Source organism: Neophocaena asiaeorientalis, unplaced genomic scaffold (genome assembly GCF_003031525.2).
Source record: "Neophocaena asiaeorientalis asiaeorientalis breed wild unplaced genomic scaffold, Neophocaena_asiaeorientalis_V1.1 scaffold438, whole genome shotgun sequence".
Classification (NCBI taxonomy): domain Eukaryota; kingdom Metazoa; phylum Chordata; class Mammalia; order Artiodactyla; family Phocoenidae; genus Neophocaena; species Neophocaena asiaeorientalis.
In genome coordinates, this window is record NW_020173491.1 from 4,461,498 (window position 1) to 4,475,401 (window position 13,904).

A 13,904-nucleotide genomic window follows, 5' to 3' on the forward strand; every position below is an offset into this window, starting at 1 on the left:
GGTCACTTTGACCAGATGACACCAGTACAGAGAGACCAAAGTTTAAATAGGCACACGAAGGTGGGGGGAGTGGGAACTGGCTCAGGTCTCACTGTCACAGAGTGTGTCTAATATTTCCACTGGTGAACTTATCCCCCCAAATCACCACAGAGATAAATTGCCTTAAAAGAAGTTTTTGCCAAACTTGTCTCCATCACCAGGGCACTATATAAATTGATGTATTTAAAAAAAAAAAAAAAATCCTGTACTTATCCTGAGAAGAGCTCAATTACACTGCATTGCACCAGGGCACTATATAAATTGATGTATTTTTTAAAAAAATCCTGTACTTACCTTGCGAAGAGCTCAATTACACTGCATTGCCTTTGTGTGTGTGCTAAAAGTTAATTTGTTACATAAATGTGAATTCAGCAAGGGCAGAAATTTTGAGCTGTTTTGTCCTTTGTAGTATCCCTTGTTTGTAGGAAAGTGGCACATAGTAAGTGCTCAGTTAACATTTGTTGAAGGAAGAAATAAATGAAATGTACACACTTTCAATAAGCCACCATTTTCCTGACCTTAATAATCAGCTAATAGGTTCTCAGCCTAGGGCAGTGCTCTTCCAACCCGGGAGACAACTGGAAATATGAAGGGGTGGTTTTGGTTGTCACAATGACTATGAGGTGTCTACTGGCATTTAGCGCCATGGAGTGAAGGAAGTAAATGTCCTGTAGTGCCAAGGACGGCCTCAACCAAAGAAATGTCAATGTCTCCCGGGTCAGAAACATAACTTGGGTTGCCAGCTCCTTAGGGACCTGTGTCCCGGGGTGTGACAAAGGCTGGGTGTTTAATAAAGTTCAGCTAAAGGGACAGGAGGGAACAGAGTAGGAGGGCAAGGGGGTGGGGAGGTGCGGGGTGTGAGGCGGGGCAAAAAGATAGGGTTGCTAGTAGGGAAAATGCCTCCCTGGGCTTAAGAGAAACCCAGTCCTTTGCATCTTCTGATGCTCGCAGGACATTTAAAAGAGAGGCTCTGCCACATTGGAGTGTACTGAAAGCTTTTGGATGAAAGGCAAGATCCTTGAGTCCCGCCAGGAAAATCCCACTATGCATTCCAGGCCAGCAGCCAGGGCCTGGCTGCCCCTCCGTGCCCCCAAAAGGAAGTTCAGCAAGTTTTGCTCCCAGTGCCCTCTAAGGAGTGAAGGTGATCCCACCCAGCCGGGATTTGCTCCCGGCGCGCGCAGCGTGTAGGAAAACCGCCCAATTGGGAAGCCCGGGCTGCATTTCCGCCCGGGACTGATTGAGCTCGCACCTCCCAGCCGGCGCCCCGCGCCCACTAGGTGGCGCCTGCGCTCTAGTGGGCGCCTCTCCGGCGCAGACGAAAGCGACCGCGGAGCCCGGCGACAGGTCGAACCGGAGACTCAGGATTGCGGGCACCGGAGGGCAGCGCCGACAGCCAAGGTAGGATTCCTGAGCCCCGGGCGTTTCCCGCGAACCTCTGTGGTGAGGCGTGGGCAGCGTGGCGGCCGCCGAGCCCTGCCGGCGGTCTCCGCGGACGACTAGACAGGTCGGAGCGGCCGCACGTGTCGTTGCCTGTGGGGACCTGGAGACCCGCAGTCGCCAAGCTGGGCCTAGGGGCAGAGCTGGACGCCAGGTCGCTCGCACGCAAACATCCTCCACTAGCTGGTTCCTCTGGAGAGCCTGCCCGAATCCCCGAACAGCCAGTCCTAGGAGGAGAAAAGAGTTACTGCCACCCAGAGCGACTTCAGCTTTGGAGCTGAGTGCTAATAAGATCCAAGGCACCATTTCTCCAACTTGCCTGCCCATTGGAATCGCTTGGGGAGCACTAAAAAATAGTGATGCCCCGTTTCCCTCCCACCCCACCCCACCCACCTCCGAGACTCAGATGTAGGAGGTCTGGGTTGGGGCCTGGGCATCTGGACATTTCAAAGCTTCCCAGGAGATTCCCAGCTAGCAGCCAAGTGTGAGGATCCTTGATTTAAAGGGTTGGAGAAAAAGGAGGACGGTTGTTGCAGCCCAGAATGCTGATTCTTCTCCTCCTCCTCCTTCTTCAACATGCCTTTTAAGCAGGAAATATCTCCACCTTTGAGCTGTCAAACCCAAGATAACAAACCAACATCTTCCCTCCCAATAGGGCTGGTTCTGAAAGGGTTGAACTCGGAAGTGGGCAGGGAACAGAAAGACACAGATGTAGAATATGAGAAAAGACTCATGAGAGAGGCGGGTTTCTTTTTACCCAGATCCTACAGAAGTTCAGGGGGCCTCCTGGAGCAGCCCTCATCATATTAGTAAATGCTACATTTACACCAAAGTGGTTATGAGCATAGGCTTGGAGTTCCCAGAGCCAGCCCTTCGTGGGCTGTGTGACCCTTGAAAACTCATGGAACCCCTCCTAGCCTCAGTTCCTTCATCTGCAAAATGGGTATGATAGTATCATATAAAACTCTTAGAGTTGCCATGGGAATTATTGCCCATAAGAGGTAATGTTTACTACGGACCTGCCTGTGCCTGGCACAGTGCTAAATGCTTTCTTCGCATGGCCACATCAACTCATCACCATAACCCACAAGGTACTACTATAACTACCCCATTTGATAGTGAAGGAAGCTGGGGCTCAGAGAGGTCAAGGAACTTGCTCAGGGTTAAATAACTAATAAAAGGCAGGTCCTGTGTTTGAACCCAGGCAGTCTGATTCCGGAGCCCGTGGCAAAAGTACAATAATCTCCTGTTTCCCTTGTTGGCAGAGGAAACATAGAAAAAGCACTTAGCACAGGGCAGCTCGTGGTGCCTGCTCCATAAACACTAGCTGTCATTGCTGCCAACGAAGCACTTTCACTGAATTGACTCATGTGTTCATTTCAACTGGATTTATTATTGAGAGCCTACTATGTGCCAGGCTGTTTTCCAGGCGCTAGAGGTAAAACGGTAAGACAGAGGTAAACCAGTCCTCAGTGAACTCACATGCTAGTGAATGAGAGAAATGGGAAGAAAGTACAGTGGATCCTCATTATTTGCAGATTCCGTATTTGCAAATTCTCCCACTCGCTAAAATTTATTTGTAACCCCCAAATCAATAGCCACAGCGCTTCTCATGGTCATTCATGGACGCAAACAGTGGCAAAAAATTTGAGTCACTCAACACACGTGTTCCCAGCTGAGGTCAAAACAAGATGACACTGCTTTCTTGTTTCAGCTCTCAGAACTGTGAACAAGTGTCCTTTTTGTGGTCTATTTAGTGCCATTTTTTTTTGTTTGTTTGTTTGTTTTGCATTTTTGTGCTTTCTGTTGGTGATTTTGCTGTTTACAATCACCCCCAAACATAGTGCTGAAGTGCTGTCCAGTGTTCCCAAGCACAAGAAGGCTGCGATGTGCCTTACGGAGAAAATGTGTCTTAGATAAGCTTTGTTCAGGCATGAGTTGTAGTAGTATTGGCTGTGAGTTCAATGTGAATGAATCAACAATATATATTAAATAAGGAGTCTTGAAACAGAAACACACATAAAATAAGGTTAGGTATTGATCTGTTGATGAAAATGTGACCAGAGGCTTGCAGAAACCTAACCTTAGGTTTTTCCCTTAGGCGCAATAGATCAGTATTTGCCAGTTCCATGTTCATGGCAACTTTATAGAATATAACCACTGTGAATAATGAGAATTGACTCTAAGTAGACATCACTGCACATGCACTGAGAGAATCAAGCACAAAGATGGAGAGGCATACAGAAAGGCATACATATGGATTAGGGGTCGGAAAGGCTGAGAAGCAGCCAGGGTGGGGGGTGAGATGAGGAGAAAGTATTTCAGGCAGAAAAAGCAGCATGTGCAAAGGTCCAGAGGTAGGTGAGAACTTGGCAAAGTCAAGGAGCTCAAGGAGAGCCAGTGTGCAGGGAGTGTAGTGGTCAGAGGAAGCAGAGGCCCGATAATATGATAATATGCTGGAGAGGGAGGCTGGGGCCAGGTGGCAGTGTTTTGTGGGCAGCTCACCTTTCGTCCAATTAGCACAGTAATCCTGGCAGACTGGGCGGGGTTGTTTCCACCTTTGACAGGTGATGAAATTGATGCCCCAGGCAGTTATATGCCTTGCTCAAAGCTACACCACTGGTAAGCAGCAAAACCCATCTCTCCACCCCCATCTTAATCTAATGTTGAACAGACATCTGAGTGTTGATCTGAGATCCAGGACACGATCCTGGGCTGGAGATTTGGTTTGATTTGGGGAAGAATGAGTAACTGAAGCCATCAAGAGTCGATGAAACCACCTGGGACAATGGGCAGAGTGTGGGGAACAAAAGGTCTCATGCCCTTTTAAAAATAAATAAAATTACTCCTGGAATAAAAACATTAATGCCTCAGTGGGGGAGTCCCAGGTACCTGCAGAGGTCAGAGGGAGTCATGAGGGTGGTCACAGAAATGTAGGAAAAGGAACTGTGAACATCTGATCCAAAAACCCCCTAAATACTAGGTCTGGTGATGGGCTTCTCATCCACTGGGCAGCCAGGTCTCAATCTGCCTCTTGTCCCTGCAGGATAATGATCTTGAATAGGGGTCAGCAAACTCTTCTGTAAAGGGCCAGATAGTAAACGTTTTGAGCCTCGTGGACCATATATGGTTTCAGCTGCAACTACTCAACTCTGCAGTTATGGAGTAAAAGTGGCCGTAGACAATATGGGAATGAATGAGTGTAGCTGTGTTCCAATAAAACTTTATTGATGGACACTGAACTCTGGGTTTCATATAATTTTTATGGGCCATAAAATGTTATTCTCGTTTTGATTTTTTTCCCCCCAACCATTTAAAATTGTAAAAACCATTCTTAGCTCTCAGGCTGTACAAAAACAGGCAGTGGGAGAGCCCATGGGCCGCGGGCTGTAGTTTGCTGACTCGATCTAGAATCGTGGACCTAAGTGTCAGAAGGAGACTAAATGTCCTCCTGGTTGAATTCTTACCTGTCTCATGAATCTCCGTGGAACATTCTCAGCCATTTCTCAAGTGCCACAGTTAAACTGTGCCATAGCTGGGGCTTCCCCAAAGTAGATCGCGAGACCAGGACTTGGGTGCCCGGAATTCATTTGGGAGGTGATCCCCGAAAGCCCAGTGAGAGTGAAACGGACCGGAGAAGGGAGGAGAGCCAGTAGAGGATGCGTCGATGAGTGAGTTACCTTGGAGCAAACGGCTCAGTCTCTCTGGGGCTGCTCGGAGACACTGTGCGTCCCAGCAAACCCCCAACTTCTGCGTGCGGTCAGGAGTACGCAGCCTGCCACCAGAAAATGTCTTGGAGTAGAAAGAAGTGAGAGGCAGGTGGGGTGTCTGGGAACTGTCTGCAGGTTTCCTCCGGGGGGCGCTGGGGAGCGCGGTGGTCTATGAAATGTTTCTGACTGCTTTTTGAAGTGTGCTGATCATACCACTGGGTGCCTGGTGGGATGATTCGGTATGGCAGAGCACTGTAGTGCTAAAGATGACGAAGCCTCATTCTTGGAGAGGTATTTCCTTTTTAAACCGTCCCTTTGATCCGGCCCTGCCTCTCTCCCTAGAGCAGGAGCTGCAACCACACTGGCCTTTCACTTCCTTAAACTTGCCAGACTCTGCCTTCTGACTACAGTCAACAAAAGAAGTTTCAGTGAAGTACCAGACCGTTTTGGTAACACTTGCTCGTCTCCCTTCTTACGGAAAAGGCAGCAGTCCTCAAACTCAGGGGGTGGAACAGGCAACAGTAGCTAGCTAAAATTTGATAACATTGTCTTATGTTTATTTGTACAGTTTCCATCTATACATGACAAGTGTTTCTGGCTTTGCCTTTGCAGTAGTAATATAAAGTTTCCTTTCAAATAAATTTAGATAAATAATGTGTCTACTTAGAAATAGTATAAGTGGTATGAGATTATAATAAAAAATAATAGCTGCTACCACTTGCTGAGCACATAATGTGTGCTGGGCGCTATCCTAAGCATTTTGCATGTATGATTTAATCAATCTTCACCACAGTCACATGGGTTAAGTACTATTTGAGGTAGGTACTATTATTAGTGGAGAAAACAGGCATGGGAAGTAAGGTAACTTGCCCAAAGTTATGTAGCTAGTAAGTGACAGGACTGGAAAATGAACCCAAGCGTTTCTGTTTCAGTTTGTATTCCTAATCGCCGAGTTACACTGCTTCTCACAAACGTGACAGAAGAAAGAAGAAAGATAAAAGTGGTGATATTTGAATGACTGATATTAAAGGAAAACTGCCTTTAAAAGTTCCGCTTTTTTTATCTCACCGAAATCTCTCTCCCTGTATCTGCCACCCCTTGGTTGCCATACTTTCTTCTGGAGCCCCAGGGAACAAATCTTTCCCTTTTGCATCACCGCAGTCCTTCAGGTATTTGATGACAGGGAACTGGTTGGCCCTCCCGGATCTTCCCTGCTCTAGATTAAACATTGCCAATTCCTTCTGCTTGTTTTCTGTCATGTGTTCTTGGCATCTTGCCCCAAGCACAGGATCTCTTTCTTCCTTATTCTTTCTTATTCCAACAGAACTTATTTTGGTCGCTGTAGCACTTTTCTTGCAGGCCTCCCACAGCTCATGCCGGGCTCAGGGTAGACGGCTGCGGTCGGGTTGATTGACGTGGCAAAGCGCAGCTGGCTAGCAGTGTCAGGAGAAGCACCCCTCGGGGCCAATGTGACGGGGGCTGGGGGCTGGAGATGCTGCTCATTCTTTGCAGGTCAGAGATGGAGTGCCTTTCGTGCACATGGAACTGATCAGGCTAAAAAGGACAGAATCACCAAATTCACAGCAGCCTGGTGAGGAAGCCAGACCACAAATATATTAAATCACAATGGGACAAGCACTGTGAAGCAGCCTGAAAACTTCATGTCAGCCTATCAGCACATTCTTTCCCCTGTAGGAAAGTCACAGGGGATGCCAAATTCTACTTAGAAGCTTGGCATTCCTGGAATCCAAACAAGGTGAACAAGATGAATTATTTTAATAGCCAGGATGGCCTAAGATATTTGTATCCTCTGAGGGATACAGCAGTCCAGAATGGCACCACTACTGGCCTGATTCCCCATCTCTGTGCTCATGATAGACGTGACTAATCAATTACCGAATCTTTGCCTTCCTACTGCTCCCTGGACCAACTTTAAGATCCCTATCAAGAGAGAATTCTGGGAAGCTCTGAGCTGCCTGGAATGCTCAAGGGATTCCCACTACCCTGGACAATGTGGGAGAAGATAGACTCTCAAAGACTTGCTCTTTCTTACCCCCTTTTCTCAGCTCCTCAGACATCACCATTTCTCTCTACCTAATATTTTTCAGCTTATGTTAATACAATTGGCTTTTTTTTTTTTTCCATTGTCAAGTCTTGATTTGATTTCCAGGCCTTGCTCTTCCTGCTTTGTCCAGAGACACATCCTGTCCTGTGCTTAAGAACTTTTGCAGATCAGTCATCACAGACATTTTGTATGCATTCTACTGATATACTGTCCCCACATTTTGGGGTGACTTGCTGTGTACCTCCAAGTAACAGCTTCTTGCAACCAAGAAGCAGCTTTCTGGGATATAGAGTTTTGCTCCATTATAGAATCGGCAGCATCACAATTTTAAGCTATTACTACTGTTATCACTCGTCTATTCCTGAGGACTGGGATACAGGTGGCACTAGAGAGGGAGGGGGTGGAAGAGGAGGCTTAAGGCACTAAATCCAAATTATTGAGTTTGCTGCTTATGAGCATTGGTTATGCTTATCCAAAGAGTTAGGAGTCCTCTTATTTTGGAGCAAGCAGACCTTTTGCCAGCCTTTAAAAAATGTACATCTTGTTAAACAACAGGATCTACTGTATGGCACAGGCAACTATACTCAATATCTTGTAATAACCTATAATGACTGTATGTTTTGTGCGTAACCTCTTTTCCCACTCATAGGAAGAACCTTGACTTACATAAAGGAAGATGAAATGCATATAGAGAATTTGTGGCTCCTGGGGCTGCAGAGAAAGGCCTCCTTGAGCTCCTCAAGAGGAAAAGTGGGCCCTGCCCCTCAGGGGCTGCCCAGTCTGACAGGGGAGATCCACTTCACACATTAGGAAGGCTGCCAGTCCAATGAGAGAGGCACAGTCCCTAACCTCGAGGAGTCTGATGGAGGAGAGGCATGCAGTGTCCTTGGAGTGAACTGTCTCCCTCCCTGCGGGTTCTGCTGTATCTGCTGCTTCTCTTCAGTCTGTCGTCAGGCAGGTGGTGCGCCTGACTTCATTCACAGCTCCGCTACAGCTGTGCAAATGCGCGCCAGAAGGCCAGGGGTTCTGAGGGTCAACCCAGGAATTTGTTTGTTTTTAATAGACTTTATTTTTTTAGAACAGTTTAGATTTACAGAGAAATTGAGACGATAGTACAGAGAGTTCCCATATACCCCACACCCAGGTCCCCCTACTAACCGTTTGTTAACCCGTAGTCCATTTGTTATAATTAATGAACCATACTGCTACATTATTAATAACACAAGCCCATAGTTTATTCAGATTTTCTTAGTGTTTACCTAATGTCCCTTTTCTATTCCAGGATCTTGTCCAGTGTCCTACATTGCATTTAGTTGTCATGTCTCCTTAGGCTCTTGTTGGCTGTGACATTGTTTCAGAACTCCTTTGTTTTGGATGACCTTGCCAGTTTTGAGGGGTACCAGTCAGATGTACTATAGAATACCCTGCTATTGGAATTTGTGTGATATCTCTCTCATGGTTGGACTAGGGTTATGGGTTTTGGAGAGGAAGACCACAGAAATAAAGTGCCTTTTTTAATCACATCACATGACGTGTCCATAATATCAACATGACTTACCACTTTTGCTACTATCCTGGATCACCTGGCTGAGGTAGCATTTGTCAGATTTCTCTGTGAAGTTACTCTGTTTCCCCTGTTCCATACTGTTCTCTTGGAAGGAAGGTTTTTTTTTTTTTTGCGGCACTGTGCACCATGTGGGATCTTAGTTCCCCGACCAGGGATTGAACCCGCACCCCCTGCATTGGAAGTGCAGAGTCTTAACTATTGGACCAGCAGGGAAGTCCAGGAAGATTATTATGTGCAGCCCACGCTTAAGGGAGTGGGCGGTCTGTCCCCCGTACTTTAGGGTCATGGGTCTACATAATTTATTTAGAATTCTTCATGGGAGGTTGGGCTCTTCTCTCCCAATGATGAATTTTTTTAAAAATTTGTAATAGTATGGACTTGTGGATTTTACTTTATACCCCAGGCTATAATCCAATACTACTTTGTTTCGTTGCTCAAATTATTCCAGCTTTGGCTACTGGGAATGGAATTTATGTTTTTAAACTAGCTCCTGAGGGCTTTCTTATATGTATTCCAGTTTGGGACCCATGTAGGCCTGGGTTCGCACTCCAGCCCCACCACTAACTGGCTGTGTGTGTGTGTGTGTGTGTGTGTGTGTGTGTGTGCGCGCGCGTGTGTGTGCGCGCGTGTGCGCGCGCTCTCTTGACAGGCTGCTTTATCACTGGGGTGTCGGTTTTCCCAGCTGAAAGTGGAGCTGAGATTGCTACCTGCCGTTTAGGGTTATTAAGATGCATTTAGTAAGTACTCTGTCACTAGAAGTTATTATTGTCAGTTCACAATCCATCGGCATCTGGCTTCAGAAGGCTACAAATCAAGGCCAAGTATGCCTTTACAGTGCTTGCCTTCTAAGACCACAGGCTGGTGTGGCAGAGAAGTTCCTGCACAGGGTGCCCTTCTCCCAGGTTGCCTCCCCTCCCTGCCGACCCAGCCTCCTCTCCCAACTTCCGCCTCTCAGTCACACCACACGCCTGCCAAACAAACAACTCACCTAGATGCCCTCCGCCAATTCACACAGCTGCACGTCCTCACTCCCTCAAACCCCCCTTAAACACCACTTCCTCTGTGACACCGCTCAGCAGCCAAGCAAGAAGTCCCGCCTCCCTCCTGCACTGAACCGCCAGAGCTCCCGGCAGCTGTGTCCACTCCTGCCCGAAGGCCCTTATCGCTTCAGACCCTGCGTCCTCCTCAGCAATCCTTGTCTGTGTTCATCTTTCTCTCCCGCCTGTGCACGCTGGGCTCCCACACCAGCCTGTGGTCTTGTCTGCACCTGTGGTAAGTTTTGACAAGACAGAAGAAGTAGGGGAAGGGCCATTTCCTCGGTGGGGACTGGGCCTAACTGGACTCCTCAGAGATCGAGATGCTGACCCTAGGTCACTTCCACTTTTATGTACCTGTATATGTATATTTTTAATTATGGTGAAATATGCAGGGCATAAAATTTACCATTTTAACCATTTAATTAATTTATTTTTTTAAAATTTGTTTTAAATTTATTTTATTTTTGGCTGCGTTGGGTCTTCGTTGCTGCACTCTGGCTCTTCTCTGGTTGCGGCGAGCGGGGGCTACTCTCTGTTGCGGTGCGCGGGCTTCTCATTGCGGGGACTTCTCTTGTTGCTGAGCACAGGCTCTAGGGCACACCGGCTTCAGTAACTGTGGCACGCGGGCTCAGTAGTTGTGGCTCACGGACTCTAGAGCACAGGTTCAGTAGTTGTGGTGCACGGGCTTAGTCGCTCCGCGGCATGTGGGATCTTCCCGGACCAAGGCTCGAACCCGTGTCCCCTGTGTTGGCAGGTGGATTCTTAACCACCACACCACCAGGGAAGCCCCCATTTTAGCCATTTTAAAGTGTGCAGTTCGGTGGCGTTAAGTACATTTACATTGTTATAAAATCAGCCATCACCACAGTCCATCTCCAGGTGGTTCCAGAACTTTTTCATCTTCCTAAATGGAAACTCCATACTCATTAAACAATGGGGTTTAATTGTTTAATTAATTTAATTTCCTCCCCATTTTCTCCTTCCTACAGCCTCTGACAACCACCATTCCACTTTCTGTCTCTATGATTTTGACAACTCTAAGTACCTTACATATAAGGATGGATCGTTCAATCGTTGTCCTTATGTGACTGGCTTATTTCACTTCATATAATGTCTTTAAGGTTCATTCATGTTGTAGCATATGTCAGGATTTCCTTCCTTTTTAAGGCTGAATTGTATTCTGTTGTATGCATATACAGCATTTGGTTTATCCATTTATCTGTTGATGGACGTTTGGGTTGCTTCCACCTTTTGGCTATTCTGAATAATATGGCTATGAACATGGATGTACAAATATTTCTGCTTTTAATTCTTTGCGGTATATAGCCAGAGTGGATCATAAGGTAACTCTCTATTTTATCTTTTGAGGAATTGCTGGGATTTTGCTGGGATTTCCCTGGCGGTCCAGTGTTTAAGACTCTGTGCTCCCAAGTCAGGGGGTATAGGTTCACTCCCTGGTCGGGGAACTAAGGATCCCGCAGGCCGCACAGCATGGCCAAAAATAATAAATAAATAAAGGAAGGAAGGAAGGAAGGAAGGAAGGAAGGAAGGAATCGCCTACCATTTTCTACAGTGGCTGCACCTTTTTACGTTCCCACAAGCAATGGGCAAAGGTTCCTATTTCCCCACATCCTTGCCAACACTTGTTATTTTGTTTTGTTTGTTTGTTTGTTCATTAATAGTTCTAATAGGATCTCATTGTGGATTTGATTTGCATTTTCCTAATGATTAAGGATGTTGAGCATCTTTTCATATGCTTATTGGTCATTTGAATATCTGAAGAAATGTCTCTTCAAATCTTTTGCCCAATTTTTTTTTTTTTTTTTTTTTTGGGTTCAGAGCACAGGCCCCGGACGCGCAGGCTCAACGGCCATGGCTCACGGCCCCAGCCGCTCTGTGGCACGCGAGATCCTTCTGGACCGGGGCACGAACCCGTGTCCCCTGCATCGGCAGGCGGACTCTCAACCACTGCGCCACCAGGGAAGCCCTCTTTTGCCCAATTTTTAATCAGTTTGAGTTTTTTGTTGTTTTGAGTCAGGAGTTCTGTGTGTATTCTGGATATTAATCCCTTATCAGATATGTGATTTGCAAATATTTTCCCCCAGTCTGCCTTTTCACTCTGTTAGTAGTGTCCTTTGATAAACAGAAGTTTTTACTTTTGATGAAGTTCAGTTTACCTATTTTTTCTTTCGTTGCCTGTGCTTTTGTTGTCATGTCCAAGAAATCATTGCCAATTCCAATGACATGAGGCTCTTTTTTCATGTTTTCTCATAAGAGTTTACAGTTTTAGAGCCTGTGTTTAGGTGTGTGATCCATTTTAGGTAATTTTTGTATATGGCATAAAGTGAAGGTCCAGCTTCATTCTTTTGCACTTGGATATCCAGTTTTCCCAACACCATTTGTTGAAAAGACTGTCCTTTCCCCATTGAGTTGTTTCGGCACCTTGTTGAAATAAGGTCATAATGGTCATTTGACTATATATGTGAGGGTTTATTTCTAGGCTCTCTATTCTATTCCACTAGTTTATATGTCTGTCTGTATACCAGTAGCATATTGTTTTGATTACTGTACCTTTGTAATAAGTTTTGAAGTCATGAAGTTTCAGTTCTTCAGCTTTGTTCTTTTTCAAGATTGTTTTGGCTGTTTGGGGTTCCTTGAGATTCTTTATGAATTTTAGTATGGATTTTTTTATTTCTGCAAAAAACATCATTGGGATTTTGGTAGAGATTGCACTGAATCTGTAGATCACTTTGAGTAGTAGTGTCATCTTAATATTAATCCATGAACATGGGATGTCTTTCCACCTATTTGTATCTTCTTTAATTTCTTTCAGTAATGTTTTGCATATTTCAGTGTACAAGTCTTTCACCTCCTTGGTTAAGTTTAGTCCTAAGTATTTTATTCTTTTTTGCACTCACTTCTACTTTTTGAGGCTCCTGATACATTGCAAAATGAAGAAATACAAAACAAGATACCGGAGTGGTGGTCCATTTAAACTGTATGATCCTCTCAGTGTTTCTCAGGGGCAGCATATATAGAGAGAGTGATAGGATTATATAGTGTCAAAAGCCTAACTTGGAGTCCCTTCATAAATGTGAGGTCTCCTTATCTATTTACCACCACGTGATGGGAGGAGAGGGCCTGAGTGGTCCCTGTTACTGGGGTAGGAGTGGGAATGGCATAATATTCTCTCAGGTGGGCCCTGCTGAGGGATCCAGCAAAGGCCTAAAGTCACCATAGGCCTAATCCAAACATCTCCCCAGAATGTGATGTTGAGAACATCCAGACCCCTTCAAAGCCCCAGACTAGAAGACCCCAGAGTCCCAGGGTCATGGATACTTTCTACCCGGAACAAAAACAGTCACCTAGAGGTGCAGATGAAATAGAACAACCAGCTTACCGACACCCGTAGTCTTGCTAACCCTGTGGGGATTTTGTCGGCTGTGTTGCTGGCCCACACCAGTTTCAATTTGAGGAGTTGTGTGAGGACAAAAGGTGAGGGAGCACAGCATGTGAGGGCCAGTCCCTGTTCAGGCATTTCCCACAACCTCCTGGAAGGCTCCTAAATGGCTGCCCTCTCCTCTTCAGTCATTCAGCTGTCTTAGGGCTTTCTCGGCCATTCTTTTTCAGGCATTGGATTTATTTTGCTTCTCATTTTTTTTTTGGCCTGTGGGGATGCACATACAACACAGCCACTCACACTCAGGCACACACAAACCCCATTCTGTATCCCTGCTAATGTCTGCAGGATTCACAGGCTGCGATGTCTGGAGACACAGTTTCTGTCTCCTTTTCTCTCATCTTTCCTCCTTCTCCTTCCTGCTAAAGCCTGTTGTTGTCTTATCCCCAGCCGGAAGCTCCCTCTGTCATGGGGCCAGGTTCCCGGCCACTAGCTCTACTCCAGCTGCTGCTCCTACAGGCCCAGCCAACTCCTATTACCATAGCAACTGAAACTCATTTTTCCATCCCTGCATTTCCACTTTGGAAAGGAAACCCATAATAGTCTTTTAAAAGAAAAAAAAATTGAGCTACATCTGGCATCATCAACT

General features: G+C 46.1%; 1 protein-coding gene across 7 annotated transcripts in view; it reads left to right on the forward strand.

The window, feature by feature from the left end:
- Nucleotides 1–1,322: 1,322 nt before the first annotated feature.
- Nucleotides 1,323–13,904, forward strand: part of CHD9 (chromodomain helicase DNA binding protein 9) — a 244,148-nt gene continuing 231,566 nt past the window's right edge. For 3 of the 7 annotated variants that reach the window (XM_024747338.1, XM_024747343.1, XM_024747340.1), the window contains exon 1: nt 1,418–1,437. The gene's annotated coding sequence lies outside the window, so the exon portion shown is untranslated. Of the gene's footprint in view, nt 1,438–9,801; nt 10,091–13,904 lie in introns of those variants that run through there. The other 4 variants (XM_024747341.1, XM_024747344.1, XM_024747342.1 and 1 more) reach the window with 3 other exon arrangements.